A 16,697-nucleotide genomic window follows, 5' to 3' on the forward strand; every position below is an offset into this window, starting at 1 on the left:
TCCAAGGTTACATATATGCTCAAAACTGGCTTCTGCCTTCATGAATGAATAATTACATGTATAAATGATTTCTGTATATTGGTTACCCACCACCACACAACTGTGTATATGGAGCATATCTCACTTTCTCAGTAATTTTCCCTGCTTTATATATAACTTTCACTCCTATGGCCCAGCTTCTTTGGGTGTTATATCCAACCATATTATTTAAAGGTTAAAGCTGATGTTGCAGGAATGTGCTTTTTGAGATTCAGGTTAATAAGAGATTGCGAGAGATTTGGCAAATCTTTGGCATCATTTGATAAGCAAGGGACATATGATAAAAACCTTTAAGTTTCTTGTCATGCTCTAGCACTGATGATGTTGCCTTCTGTGGTAAAGACATGTTCACAATAAACCAACCAAGTTCAGAGAGCACTAAGGACCACACAAATTCAACCCTGAGCTACCAATATTTTCTTCTATCAAGACCCTTCAAGACAAAAACCAAACAACCAAACAACCAACCAACAAACAAACAAACCACCAACTACACAACTATTAATTCAAAAAGTCAGGAGTGAGAAGCCAAAAACTAACATAGATGGAGGACAGGAACATGGGATACTGTTAGTTTACTGTTTCCTATTATTCTCTGCAAAATTCTACTCATATAAATTTATGCCTGCTTGGGAATGCAGCACTGAGAAAGTTTTATCAACATGCATGATATCAAGGCTTGTTACGTTACATCACAGGTGTCAAACTCGCCACGTCAGATTGCCATCACGTGATATTTCACAACGTTTTTCCCCTTCGTGGAGCTGGGATGGGGTTGGCCTATGCATGATGCATCCAGCCCATGGGCCACCAGTTTGACTTCCCTGCATAACATCCTCAGTAACATTTAAAAAGATTATGTTAGAATTGTTAACATTTCTGTTACAATCCAATGACAGAAGAAGGAGGAGGAGTGAGAAAAAAATCAACAAATCAAGAACAAAAATGCATTTACTGCACATTCTGAACTTTATGGAAACCTGAGCCACTACAGGAAATTGTTTTCTGAAAATCACAGAAAGCTTTGAAAAAGCAGCTAAAATGAGATGAATGATTTTATGTCAACTCTCATTGTGTTGCCTCACATATTAGTATGCTGCTTTGGCTCTAAGTAGGATATAAATGCTTTAAAATGTGGATGAAGTAACCATGAAAAACTAATCTCATCACAGGGAAGGAAACAAAATTGTGGTATGAATATTATGCACTAAGATAAGCAATTACTGTTTGAAAGTCAAAGAGAGAAATTATGCTGAGAGGAATACTCAGAGATAGTGTGCTAAAATAACTATCAATCAATCAATCAATCAATCAATCCATTACTTTTATTTTTAGTTTGCTATCAAAGAAAAAAAATAAGTCTCTCTGAATTATTTTCCATTTCTCACTGCTATAGGCTAGTTTGTTTACGTGAAATCAAAGCTGTTTTTCTGCCTTATCTGCAACTATCTTTGGTCTATAGGATATTAATATATTCAGGTCACACATACTGTATTATTAAGTTGTGGATTGTCTCAGGACTTTTTAAAAGAGAATTTCATTAGTGTGAAAATGGAAATTGACTCTTTTAGACAGGCTAATTGTTAGGCCGAGGTAATTTAAGAACACTAAATATTAAGCTCATCAAAATATATGAAGCTAAAGCAATTTGTATCAAGAAGATCAGACATTTGTCATAGATCTGCCAGGAGTTTGCAGTGAAAAGTTAATCAGGTATATATTGGAATTTATTATGGGCTACTGACATGGATTATTGCAATGTTTGATTATGACTGTTTATATTGGATCCTCAGCCATATTTCATTCGCCATATTTAAAAGTTGTCTGGGCAGCCTGTGATTCTAGTCAAAGGGTTGCTTTTACATGAATCACTATGAAGATGCATGGGCTTTCACTACAGTTTATAAGCTTATCAGGAATATAAATCAGCTATAAAATATATGAAAGTCTCTCCAGATAAAGAAAGTAAGGAATCACAAACAGGATGGTGTTGCTCTTAGACTATGTGAAAGGTGATAGATCTAAGATCTATCTGATCTAAGCATAGTACACAAAATTGTCTGCTACAACATCTTACCTGTCAACAACTTCTTCAGTTTCAATTGCAACAATACACGGGCAAACAACCAATACAAACTCAAGGTAAACAGCTTCAAACTTGATTGCGGAAAATATGATTTCAGCAACAGAGTGGTCAATGCCTGGAATGCTCTACCTGACTCCATTGTTACATCCTCAAACCCTCACAGCTTCAACCTTAAACTGTCTATCGTGGACCACACCCCATTCATAAGAGGTCCATGCATAAGCGCACCAGTGTGCCTACCGTCCCTGTCCTACTGTCCCCATTTACTTGTATTCATTTCCTTCGTTCATGTCTATGTTCATACATATACCTGCTAGCTTGTACATGTTTGACAAACTAATTAATAAACAAACAAACAAACAAACAAATAGAGTTGGACAAAGACAGAAAAGTTAGTTGAGACACGAACCAATGCTAGAAAGGCTCTATGAAGGCAGAATAGAAATGGACTACTTCATACATTTCTAATATACTGCTGCTTCAGTGTTTGCATGGAGATAATAAGTATTAGAATTGTTCATCATTTAAAAAATAATTGCTGTTTCACTCTATATAAGGGAAAAACTCATGAGACTGAATAAAAATAGAACATTATTGATTGATACTAAAATAATTTTCATGAATTTTTAGCTTTAAACTCAATTTTCTTTATAGATACAGTAATCAACTGGAGGTCTTTGAAATTGACAAATATGGTCTATGAAAATTAAACAACTTATCAATTATGGCTTAAAGTTGACTTATTTCAAGGAAGATTAAGTAGAGCCTCTCCAGGTTGAGCTGAACTAAAGTTATTAAAAATGGGAACAAACTCTAATCTCATCTTCACAGGTGCCCCGTGAGAGAGGAAGGAGACAGTTTCTGTAGTCATTTGTTGTTTATTACAAGGCACTTAAATAAGAACAGGATGGTGGTGTAGTCTACATTTTGGAAATCTATTTATATATGATACTAATATACTATGCCTCTGATATCACAGTGAGAATAGCAGCAAGAGAGGAGAGCTACTGTCGTCATTCTCTGGGACTTATTCCAGGTATTTGCTAGTCACTATGGGAGATATGATGATGAATTAGGCTGCCCTTGGTTTCATGTTATGTTCTAATACAGACTGATTGATAGAAATGGAGTAATATTCTATTTTCTAATAACTACATTTGCAAAGCCCATGAAAATCTATTTTTCAGTATTAGGAAATAGAAGCACATTTTTAGAAAAACAACAACAACAATATTTCTTTTGGTGCAAATTAGATTTTATATTCGCTATGCATGTCATCATTTCCAGTCAACTGGCAGCTTGAGGGTTGAAAACTCAAAACCTTTCAGACTTGTGGATATTTCTTTAAATAATCGATGCTGATATCCTCTGTTAACTCCAGTGGACATTCACCCAGGCAGTTTAGTCAGTCATTAAATTCTGCATTTATTTGATTATCAGAAGGATGCAGAGTGATCTCTTAGACACACAACATTAACCTTCAGTCAATAACCACTTTACTGCTAGATGGACCTCTCTTTCTCGAGCCTTTTTCTAGCTGCATTAATGTGACAATGCCATTTTGAGTAAGGATTAGCATGTTCAATATGTCAAAGTTGAAATCCTGTTTACAATGAAAGACAATGCATTAGCTTTTCCATTTCTCTATGCAACGTTCCCTACCTCAAGCTCACTGAGACACCTTTGAGTGCTTCCTAGTGAAAGAAACAACTGGCACTACTCATCCATGCAGGTAAATAAATGGAAATTGAACATTATTCACTTTGAATTTGTAGGTGTGTGTGGGAACATCACCTTGAAAGCAAACAAACCAAACAACAAACAAATGCACTATCCAATTCAAATAGTTGATCTTTTATAGGTAACCAAGAATTAATGTTTATGTTTTTAAATAATCAAACAAAGTCAGTGTGATGTCCTGTTCTGGACCACAATCAAACAATCCACAATTAAATTTACCCTCAGCAACGGAAGCTTATGACATGCGTTTGGGCTACTCGCTTCCTAGCTCTTCCCCAGGATATTATTAAGGATAAAATGAGATCAGAGTCCTATCTCTGCAACTTTCATTATTTGTATTTATTTAGATTAGTTTAATAAAAATGTAATAAATTAATCCATTTTAAAGAAATGAAAAAAAGTATATATGTAAAAGCCACAATATTGTAAGTAGACTATATAAAGTAAATCTATCTCAAGCTGAGCTTGGATATTAGTGACTACATAGACACATACCTATATTTTTCTTGGGAATAATTTTAAAATAATTTGCATTTTCTGAATTTTTTTTCTTTGAATTCTCTGGAATTTCTGGCTGGTTTCTCGTCAAAGTAATAACCAGATCTGACATGGCATAGTTTTCAGAGATTGGCCAAAATTGGTTGATATACTTAAATAGCAAATATTTTTAAAGCAAATTTCTCAAGCAACAATCCATTTCCTTTTGATATTATACATTAGTCCTGTATTTAAATTTGAAAATGAAACCTGAAACACAAGGGCTTGATATAAATAAAAAACTGGGTCTGGGTGTGGGTGTGGGTGTGGGTGTGTGGGATGTTTCTCCTCCCCCCCCCCCATATTTTTGTTGGTCACTTTCTGGCTATTTGTTTTATCCTTTAAACAACTTGAAGTTAATATGGGAGATTTTTATGAATTTCTAGCTGCATTGTTTTATACTTGCTCTGGTGGAGTTGAAGAGAACATGTTGGGGTCTTAAGGAAAGTAAGAACTAGAGCCTCTCAACACTAGTGTGGGAATTCTGGTTGCAACTGCAGTGAGAACAGCTGGAAAATGGTGGGCTCTGCCGAGTCCCATGAAAATCCAGCTGGTAACCGCTGCCAGGAGACCCTTTGGGATCACAGCCGCCATGTAGGGGCAGTGAAGGAAGGAGAGGTGCGTTGCTAACCACGAGGAATCTGCAAATTTCTCATTAGGTCTGAAGCAAGCTCTCCCCGAATGGCAGCAGGCATGGCCGCCATTGCTGGCAGCCACGAAGCTGGGACAATCGGGAACTAAGATTTTGCAGGAGCGGTGTATGGACAGAACATTGAAATTGGGTGAGATATTTACCAACTTTTACTTTAATGACTTGCAATAACAAAAAGAATATGAAAAGAAAACTCCTAAGCTTAAAATAATGGTGAATTGACACATGGAGGGAAAAAAATCAACACTAGTATGGAAGTGCAGAGTCAGCATTTCAGGTCCTGACCAATCATCCACATTGAGACCAAAAAGAACATGAATTGAATTTTTGCAGCTATTCAACATATCTGGAGGGGCATTGCATTATTGACAGTGTTGTAAATGAAGCACTTCTCCTAAACTATATCTCAAACAGCTCTGGGCATTCAGATCAGAAACTTCTGCAATGTCTACAACTTCATGTTGCCTTATGGAAGATGGTCTTGTTGTTTAGGGGGAGTGGCTTTGAAGGGATGCATGTTATCATTCTGCAATGTTTTGCAGTGCCCTAATTTTTCTCTTTAGTTTAGCAATTGTAATATAATGGAAAATGCAGGAATAAAATACAATTGTAAAGGTAAATTGCATGCAAATTATATTTGGACCACTCAAAGCAATAATGTAACCATGTAACAAAAATGGTTAAAAAAATGAAAGATGGTATAACAAAATGGCCATGCAAGAAATGACAGCTGTACTGCTTCTTGTTAGCTACTTCTCAGTAATACACAATAAAAAAGAGGTAAAAATCTGCAATCTCAGTTTTAGGAAAGTAGGGAATATCTGAGAAAAAAGTTTATTAATAATTATGCATGCAGTTAGGATATGATATATTCACTGAATCCCAAGACTTTCTAGACTATTTTATTCAAAGCAATGTTTGTATTCTATATAAGTACATGGCCACATGGAGAAGAATTAGCCAGCTGCTCTTCTCAGCAATAGCTCCAGATATTTTGGGGGGACTTGGAAAAAGGGCAGCTGCAGTGATAGAAATGGTTGTGGTTATAGCTGTCATCATAGAAGCATTGGGGAATTATTAAAGCTCTCCATTTGACTACTGGAACACAAAGAGACTTAAAAAAATTATGGCTGGCCCAAAATTTTGATCTAGACCCAGAAAACCAGTATTGGGGATATTTCATACTGCATTTCATTAAAAAATTACATGGCTTACTTTGATAAAGAACTTTAAACTTGATGTGGAGATTCCAATAATTATATATCGTTTAAAAGAACAGGAAGAGGAAAGGCACTCAGTCTTGGCCATTTCTGATGAAGGATAATAGTAAGTTGACTTACTGTCTGAAAATACTGAAGACAGAAGTGGATCACATCTGAAAAAATCCAAACCAGAATAATGCAGAAGTTTTCCAGCTGTGAGCAACAGTGCCTTCTTGCACTCTCTGAAGCTGATATAGAAATCTTTTCTAAAAGACCTATTCCACATAGGTTTCTGGTGTATTTTCTGGGTCCCTATCTTTGATTTGTTGACTTTAGATAGTTTTGGAAGTAGTTGTAAATGAAAATCAGAAGTTGATCTAATAACATTCTTGGATTTGATGGATGAAGTAGAAAATACACACTTTGATTCGGTTGTGGTTTTAATGGAAATATGGTGCTCCCAGTCCTTAAATATAGCAAAAGGGAAGTGGTCTGGGACTATATTGGCACACTGCACTTTTCTGGGAGAAAACTCTGTTGTTGTTCCTGAGATCTATTGAAGCCACTCTCCTATTTTAGGAATTGTAGCCCCAAATATTCCTCCTGGGACCACTTTGGCCTTTACTTTCCACATCCTCTCGAGTTTCAACTTCAGGCCCTGGTACTTCTTTAGTTTCTCATACTCTTTCTTCCTGATGGTGCTGCCACTTGACACTTCTATATCTATCACTATCACTGTCTTCTAGTCCTTGTCTACTACCATGATATCTGATTGATTGGCCAGTACCTGCCTGTCTATCTGGATCTGAACATGGCATAGGATCTTAGTTTTCTTATTCTCTGCAACATTCTGTAGAATTTCTTATCTAGATTTAGGCAGGTCTAGCCCATATTCTGTACAGACGTTGCTGTACACAATACCAGCTTCTTGGTTGTGCCATTCAGTGTATGAAGTTCCTGTCTTCATCTTACACACTGCCACTATGTGTTGAACTATTTCTGAGGTTTCTCTGCATAGATTGGGTCCGGTCTAATATGGTAGACCCCTACTTCTATGGATCTTGGTGCTTAGTGCTTGTTCTTGAGCTTCTATGATCAGTACTTCAATGCTGCCTTTTAGTTCAGCCCTTTCCAGCTGCTGGTAGGATTTCCCAATGTTTGCCACCACAGATATCTGTTTATTGTACAACCTATGCAAGGTCTTTTTTTGCCATGACACCTTTTTTGCTTGATCTTTCTCTCACATCTGCTGGTGCCTCAGGTATTCTCCTAGCAGCTCATCTTTGGGTGCTTTCTTTTTTTTTTATTGCAAAAGTTTTACAATTACATTTTCTCCCCCTTTTCCCCCCCCCCACCACCCACCCCAAACTTCCAAACCTCCCTAACCCTCCCTAACCCTCCCCTCCCCCCAGACTTCCACACAATATACTCATATCTGATACAAAACCCCCCTTAGTATAAAACTTGTATAAAACTTGAACCCCTCCCTCCCCCTTATAATTTCTCTTTTTATCTTCATTACATTAAAAAATTTCTAATACATTATTTTCAAGTAAAAGCTATTTGATACTTCCTAGTTTGATATTTGTTCTGAACATATTCTAGCCACTTTTTCCATTCCCATTCATAAGTCTCTTGTGAACAATCTTTTAAGTATGCTGAAACTAATTCCTGCTTATACCAACTGGTGCGTCCCACCGGAAAGGTATCTGTAAATTTTGCAATTCCTTAACAAGAAAGCCAAATTCTTTTCTGGCTTTCAGCATTTTAGGAGGCAATTCTTTATAAATTCCAATTCGTGAGCCCCCCACTTGAACAGAAGTGTAAAAGGATTTTTGCAGGATATCGTTTCTTATTTCTCTATCTGTAAAATATATGACCACATCTCTAGGTAATTGTCTTTGTCTGGCCACCCAAGAGTTCACTCTGTAAATTTTGTCTATTTTGTGAAAAATCACATCTGGATTAACTTGTAAAATCTTAGCCAGGGCCTCAGAACAAACTTGTCTCAAATCCTGTCTTTCCTCCTCTCGAATTCCTCGAAGCCGTATAGCAAACTCCATTGCCCTGAATTGTATCATAACAATCTCGTTTTCAACTCTTTGCATTTTATTATCAACATCAGCAATTTTATAATCATTGTCTTTCATCTTAACATTAACTTCTGATTTAAGTTCTTCAACTTTAAAATCAACTTTCCCAATAAATTCTGCCAGGCCAGACACCACTTCTGATATTTTTTTGGTCACCTTGTTTTGATTCTGTTTCACCATATCTTTAACTTCATTAACTTCCTGCATAAACTCCTGATGTGATTTTTGAAGTTTATCATGTATCTCCTGTTGAGATTTTTGAAATTTGTCATCCAAAGTTTTAGAAATAAATTCTTTTAAATCTCCCACATCAAATTCTTTTTTCTGAGTCTGTAGCTGTTGAGCAGGGGGAAGTTGCGTTTGCTGTTTGTGTGGGGGGGATCCCCCCCCCTGTTGCCTTCCCTTCCTGCTTCTTTGAAGCCATCCTGCCACGTGATCTAGTTTTTCTAAAGAGGGAAGTTCCTTTTCCTTTCCCTCCTCCACAGAAACTTCTAAAAAAGTCCCCCAGATTTAATCAAATGAAACTGAAGTAAAGCAAAGTCAAATTTTAGAAAAAGGAATTTTTTTCTTTAAATAGAGCAACTTTGTAACAGCTTTGTAACTTTATAGCAAAGCAGGATGACTTTACAAATCCACTTTCACTAGCTCGTTAACTCAAGGGTGCTTTCTTACTGATGCATTCCTGGATGCTCCAGGTGTCATCCATGACAGCAGCTTTGTCACTCAGTAGACACTGACAGCCCTTTTTCCAGATGGTGTACAGTCTCTGGATGTTGGACTTGGGGTGGAAACCTCAATACATTGTGAAGAGGAGTTTGTACCATTTGTGACCACATATATTTTAAATATTTTCACTATCTTTGAGATTTTTATATAAATCTATGAATCTGTCTCCAAACTTAAAAATCTTTGAAAATTTGTGTTTCACAAAAAGTGTGTAAACAAAACAATTTCACGTATTGATTATCAAATGGATCTCCATTGTCCACTGGTATATGATAATATTTACCATTTTCAAACCTTTCCATGAAGGAGAACTGATGAGCACAAGTTATGAAAAAAAGTTTTAGAAAGTCAGGGCCGAGGATTTCGGACAATATCTGTATGACAAAATCACTCAGATCTGGGGGGATTTGGACTCTGACTGGGTAGATTCGGGCAGGGTGGCAAGGAATAGTCTTGAGAATGTTATCTGGGAAGAGTTTGACTCTGTGACCCCTGATGACATGGACAGGATTCTGGGGAGACTTAGTGCGGCCACATGTTTACTGGATCTGTGTCCTTCCTGGTTAGTACTGGCTTCCCGGGAGGTTACACGAGGCTGGCTCCAGGGAATTATTAATGCTTCATTGAGTGAGGGTTACTTTCCCACGGCCTTGAAAGAGGCGGTGGTAAGGCCTCTCCTCAAGAAACCTTCCCTGGACCCGGTAGTATTAGCCAACAATCGTCCTGCCTCCAACCTTCGCTTTGTGGCGAAGGTTGTCGAGAGTGTGGTCGCACAACAGTTTCCGTAGTACCTGGAGGAAACGTCTTATCTAGATCCGTTCCAGTCAGGTTTCAGGCCCGGGCACAGCACAGAAACAACATTGGTCGCGTTGGTAGATGATCTCTGGAGGGCTTGGGACAGGGGTTGCTCCTCTGTTCTGGCCCTATTAGACCTCTCAGCGGCTTTTGATACCATCGACCATGGTATCATGCTACACTGATTGGAAGAGTTGGGGATGGAGGCACTGTGTTACGGTAGTTCTCCTCCTTTCTCTCAGACTGGTCGCAGTTTGTGTTGGCAGGGGGGCAGAGGTTGACCTCGAGGCCTCTTATATGTGGAGTGCCTCAGGGGTCGGTCCTCTCGCCCCTTTTGTTCAACATTTATGTGAAGCTGCTGGGCGAGATCATCCATGGCTTTGGGGTGAAGTACCATCAGTACGCTGATGACACCCAGCTGTAATCTCCACCTCAGGCCACCCCAACAATGAAGTGATATCCCGGTGCCTGGAGGCTATGCGGATCTAGATGGGGAGACACAGGCTCAAGCTCAACCCTTCCAAGACTGAATGGCTGTGGTTCCCAGCTTCCCGATATAGTCAGTTGACTCCATCACTGACTATTGGGGGTGAGTCTTTGGCCCCCTCGGAGAGGGCTCGCAATCTGGGAGTCCTCCTGGATACGCAGCTGTCCCTGGAGGAACATCTGACAGTTGTTGCCAGGGGGACTTTCGGTCAGGTTTGCCTGATCTGCCAGTTGCGGCCCTTTCTTGATCGGGATTCCCTGTGCACAGTCATTCATGCCCTCATCACCTCTCGCCTGGACTACTGCAACGCTCTCTACATGGGGCTCCCCTTGAAGATCACCTGGAGGCTCCAACTGGTCCAGAATGCGGCCGCGCGGGTAGTCACGGGAGCCGCATGGCGCTCCCATACACCACCTCTCCTGCGTGAGCTGCACTGGCTCCCAGTGGTCTTCCGGGTGCACTTCAAGATGTTGGTTATCACCTTTAAAGCGCTCCATGGCATAGGACCTAGTTATCTTTGAGACTGCCTGCTGCTACCGACGGCCTCCCATCGAGCTGTGCACTCCCACAGAGAGGGCCTCCTCAGGGTGCCATCAGCCAAACAATGTAGGCTGGTGAACCCCAGGGGGAGGGCCTTCTCTGTGGGGGCACCTACCCTCTGGAATCAGCTGCCCCCAGAGCTAAGGAGAATCCAAGACCTCAGTGCCTTCTGCCGTGCCCTTAAAACCTTCTTTTTCCAGCAAGCCGGGCTGGCCTAACACTTTTTAAAAAAAAATTTAATTGTTTGTGATTGTTTTTAATCATGGGGCCAAATTTATATATATCTTTTTAATTGTATTTTAATGTTTGTAGTTTATGCTTTTACTTGGATGTTCACTGCCCTGAGTCCTCAGGAAGAAGGGCAGTATACAAATTTAAAAATAAATAAATAAATAAATAAATACATACATACATACATACATACATACATACATACATACATACGATTCAATATTATTAAAGTCTTGATCTCCAATATTATGATTATGAGTGCCATTCATAAAGAAATGGGTGATCTTAATGATGTTATCTTCAGGAAATTAATTTATACAGGCATAAAACCAGTAGTCCTTCAACTGCTTATAATATATTTTGTTTTCTCTGTTGGTACAGCAAACATTGGTATCCATCAATTGCCACTGCAACAAAGTATTAAATTATGACCACAGCAGCAGTGATTAGTGATTTTTATTTATTTATTTGGAAATAAATTGATGCATTTATAATTCTGGATAAATGTTCAATGTGCATAGAAGCATGGGCTTATGAGAATTCTTTTTCCCATATAAAGCAAATAAATTTGTAAAGCTTGCTGTATAAAGGGTTTCAGTTCTGGTATGTTAATGTGCTGTAGCATCAAATTTAAACAAACATTTGCCATGAAATGGCAACCCAGTAGTTTAAAATGACAAAGTATCAAAGTAGAAACATAGTACATAATTAAAAAAATAACATTAAAAAGGGAGGGAGGGAGGGAGGGAGGGAGGGAGGAAGGAAGGAAGGAAGGAAGGAAGGAAGGAAGGAAGGAAGGAAGGAAGGAAGGAAGGAAGGAAGGAAGGAAGGAAGGAAGTTGAGTAAATGATATATTACATATCTTATAGAATGTAAATTCCAATTATATGCAATGACAGCAACAGGTTTAGCACAAATCCGTTTTCGGGGAAAGTTCACCAAAATTATGACTTAGTAAAAAGCACACTGTTCTCTGTTAATGCTAGCTGAAATATTTTACAATTAGAGTGGTTATCCGTTCTGTTCTCCAAGGATGACAAATTGTGAAGCTAGAACTATGTAACTCTCTCAGTTTCAGTTTCAGAACAGATACACCATCAGTCTTGGAAAGGAACTAGAATGTATCTCTTATTAATGAAAAGGCATCTAAATGTACCTACTCTAAATGGAATGCTTTTCTAATGGTATAGAAATTTGCTCTGTTATCTCTCCTCTCTCTCTCTTCTCTCTCTCTCTCCCTCTCCATCTCCCGTCCTCTTTCTATTGAAATAGAAGCTTGCCTCTTTCCCTGGAATGAGAGCTTGTCCTCTTTATATTTTAAGATCCTGATTTCTTTATTCCAAACACTTTCCAGGTGTACAGAGTTTGATGAGTAAATCTGTAATAAGCCAAGACAGATGAAATTTGGTTTCTCCATGGAGAATGAGCAGGAGTAGACCTTCCTCCAAAAATTTTCTTGATTCAATATTTTAACTGACATAGCCTCAAGCAAGCCTTACCAGAGATGTATCCCAATTCTAATTGAAGAACAGATTTGGCAACTGAGTATGTATCTCAGGGTGTAGGTCTCAAGAATGAGAATTTTATTGATTCTAATGACAAAAGATTCTAGTATACACAACATTGGCACAAGGCAAGAGAAGGCTTAAGGCTTTGGCCTTAAATAATGTAATTGTTTTATTGTTTTGTATATAAGCATTAAGACTGCACTTAGAACTAGAAATGAGATATTTAGACAAAAAAAAAAAAGTCTGGGATGGATTTCCCAAAAGACCAGATAGTTCTTCATCTTAAATAGCATAGATGTAATGACTTGGATTCAAAACCTAAGCAAAATTTTTCAATTGTCAGAAGAAGCAGGAAGCCAACCTGTTGCTTCAAAGTCCACTTGAGAGATTGTATGTATGACCTGGATCAGAGAAAGAGTAACAGATGTATAAATCTATCTATTGGTATTACTAACAAGTATCATTTGAGCTGTTTGAGGAACATAAAAAGCTACTATATCTATCACGAGGAACGTGGAGGACTTCCAATTTCTAAATGGGGAGCACATCTATTTTTTTAGAAGGAAATGAAAATCCTCATTTAATTCCAAGATTTATTCTCTTTAGCAGATGACATGATGGAAGGTATTCCAAAAAGTTAAGTAATGTGTCAAGTCTTTTATCAATAGAGATTAAATCAGAATATATCAAAAGTACTATACCAGCTACAGGTGAGCACTGTTCTACCAATGGTTTTGGAAAAGAATACAACTGGGAGGAATATAGTTGTGGGGGTGAGTAGTGCCAGTTCTTTGAAGTAGGCCAGATCAAGAAGTACACTTCACAAAAAACTGCTTAAACTCTAGTTTATGGACATAAGCTAAAAGCAATGCTTCAGTAAACTGGAATATGAATATTGGGAGAATAAAGAATAGTAGAATTCCCATATTTGGGCTGTAAAATTCGATGCAGCAGCAGTATTAGCTTTCGGTATCTCTTTGCTGCCATCTAGAGCTAATCCAAAATTTTCCAACCCAAATATGGTAGACCTACAGAACAGTTAGAGCTTGCATTTGGATAACATATATGCAGCAGCCTGCAAGAGATAAGATAAAATAAGATAAGATAAGATAAGATAAGATAAGATAAGATAAGATAATTTTTTTTTGCTGTGAGCACACCAGCCCGCATTAAAAATGAAATTCTGTTTCCTGCTATAATAATAATTTAATTGTGAACAAAAGTGATGTTTCTGTTCTTCTTTCCTATATAATCTGGATAACATGAATGATATGTATTATTTACTAAAAAAAAAAAAAAATCACAGTGACATTTATTTCCTACTTGCAGGTTAATAATATAATAGATTTGCTTTTAATGCATTTAATCTTTTGTACATCTTGGCAAATGGCATTTTATAGCTATCCAACTTTGAGGCTTACAGGCACAATCTGGGCTTTGCCAGAAGGGATTTTTACGTTAAATGGAAAGTGATCTAAAAATACCCTCTCGTTCCCTCTCAGGTTAAGTGCTTTGATACACTAACAGGAACTATCCAGTCCATAATACACAGGCAATGTCATGAAAGACTCTTGCGGGAATAAAGAAACAAAACAAAGCAAAAAGGTTGTGCTTTATTTGACATCATCATCATTAATGTTAAGCACACAATTTATACACTCATCCAAATTAAATCTCTGCCATTTTAGATTCCAAACTCCATTTGATGGGTTCTGATAGAACAAACCTTTAGCGCTTTCAACAGAGCCTATCAAGCAACAGCCTCCATTAATCTCAGCAGATTCTGCAAAGGGCAGTATTTGGTGCTTAATGTCCATTAATAGCCCTGCACATATAAATAAACAATGAGTACAATAAACTACTTATCTCTCCAGGCTTCTTATAGAGGCATCTATCATCATGATCTTTCTTTAAAAAACAACAGCACACATGGTTGCCTCTTCTGTTACAGGTCAGATTTTTTGCATGTTCTGTAACATTTTTTTCCCCCCACATGACAAGCAAAATGTATCTTCTTCCCTACAGATTAACTATAATGGACTCCACATTTCACTGTAGGGAGAAAAGGAGATTTGTGGTCAAAGGTAGGGCGTGCATTGCAGACCCTCCAGCCCATGTGCTAGATTAATTTTGTTAGGTTTCCCCATTAGACTACTGTAATCTTAAATAAAGAAGCATTCCTTTTCCTTGCTGGGAAATGCAGGGTTTGCTTTAAAGCAGCATTCTACATTTTTCTTCATTCAGAAAAAGATAAGATGGAACACATCTGGATCACTGGGGAGTTTCCACCTCAACAAACACTTCACTCAAGCTTGACCTTTCAGAAGAAGAATGCCTAAAGCCAGATGAAGTTGACAACTGGGAAACCATTGAACTGGCTTTATCCCCCCCCTCACCTACCTTTGGAAAGGTAAGCAGCAAATTCTGAGGAGGTCAACTTCAAAGTACTTCAGGCCTGAATATGATGTACATCTGATACAAGCAGTCCTTTTTCTACATGGAACAATAATATATATTTTCAGAATCAAAGTTAATTGGGCGGGTGAGAGATTTCATAGGAAGCTGGAAAACTAAAAGTTTATATAGTTTTGCAGAATTGCTACTTTCCAAATCAGGAAAGTTTGCCAGAATATAACAAAATCACTAGAGGTACACAGAAACAATCATTAAAAAAAAAAGAAAAGAAATATTGTTACAGGATGCGAATATTCTGGCTTCAGCATTACAGAAATAACATCTCCCAAGCCACTGTTTCCACTGAGCAAATGTTAGAGAATATTTTAATTGCTTGTCATTGAAGTTACTCAGACAGGGTTTTTTTTTTGTTTTTTTTTTGTTACATGTTAAACAAATAATTCAAAGGCATGGTAGGATCTACTAGTAGGATGGTTAACAGAAAGATGGAGGTAATCATAACATAACCATAGTCAGCTATTTAAATACAAGCAGTTTTGTTAAGTGTTACAATCTGATGAGCGGCCGCCCAGCAACGGGAGGCTTCCTGATCGGCTGAGCCGATAGCTCGGCCGGCGGGAGGTGTAAATGTTTTATTGGCCGCGCGAGCCCAGCTGCAATATAAATAGCGGCTGCGCGCGACCGATGTCAGGTTACATATTTTAACCCTTGTGTTGTTGCTGGAATAAACCCTGTTGCTTATCTTGGTCTCTTATCCGCCGTTCTCAATTCAGAACACTGGCGACGAGGATGGGATGACTCCCACTGAGTACGGCCACGTGAGAAGAATTGTTCTGTTGTTGGCATTTCGGAAGGTAGCTACATGAGGCAAACATTTTTTTTCTCTTCTCTCTCATTCCTTGTGGGCCTGCAACTCTTTCTAATGAGTAATCTGGCTATCTTTGCGCCTTTTGTGCCCAGCGCAGAAACTTGGGATGCTTATATTGAGCGTTTTGAGTGTTTTTTGCAGGCAAATGACTATACTGACTTTTCCAATGACTGGAAACGAGCCCATTTTCTCAACGCGTGTGGGCCGCAGATTTTTGCAACGGTGCGGGCGCTTGTAGCGTCCCAACAGCTGTCCACCGTTTCTTGGCCTACTTTGCTGGCTAAATTGAAGGGCCATTATGCACCCGCACCTTCCCGCATTTTTCGCCGTTTCATGTTTCGACAACGGGTGCAAAAGGAAGGGGAGTCCATTAATGACTATCTCGCCGCCCTTCGGACTGAGGCGATAAATTGTGAGTTTGAAAATCTTGATGACTCCCTCCTCGAGCAACTAGTTTGTGGCGTGCGCGATTTGCGGTTGCAGCGCCGCCTTTTGGCCAAATCTGTCATCAATTTGGAGACTGCTGTTGAGGAAGCGGCTGCGTTTGAGATGTCTGACCGGTCTGCAGTGGAAATTCGAAACTTCCCGCACGTTCTACCAGCCTCTCGTTGTGCAGCTATACAGCTAGGGGAGTCCTACGAACGCTCTGATACCGTTGCTGATAGCGAAGAGGAGGTGGATCGCCTCAAGGCGTCGGTCTTCAATCGACTCCCACCCTCCAAAGGGCAGGCTCCAGTGTTTTGTTTGGGTTGTGGGGATTCACATCCTCGTGCCTTTT

The 16,697-nt window shown here is 38.8% G+C and overlaps 1 protein-coding gene across 3 annotated transcripts in view; it reads right to left on the reverse strand.

The window, feature by feature from the left end:
* CDH12 (cadherin 12) overlaps positions 1-16,697 on the reverse strand; it is a 769,924-nt gene that overhangs the window by 446,611 nt on the left and 306,616 nt on the right. Inside the window, exon 3 of one of the 3 annotated variants that reach the window (XM_034411919.3) lies at positions 15,037-15,129. The exons of the other annotated variants lie outside the window; for them this stretch is intronic. The gene's annotated coding sequence lies outside the window, so the exon portion shown is untranslated. The remainder of the gene's footprint in view (positions 1-15,036; positions 15,130-16,697) is intronic. 3 annotated transcript variants of the gene reach the window in all.

Source organism: Pantherophis guttatus, chromosome 3, assembly GCF_059756535.1.
Source record: "Pantherophis guttatus breed Tessera chromosome 3, ASM5975653v1, whole genome shotgun sequence".
NCBI lineage: Eukaryota > Metazoa > Chordata > Lepidosauria > Squamata > Colubridae > Pantherophis > Pantherophis guttatus.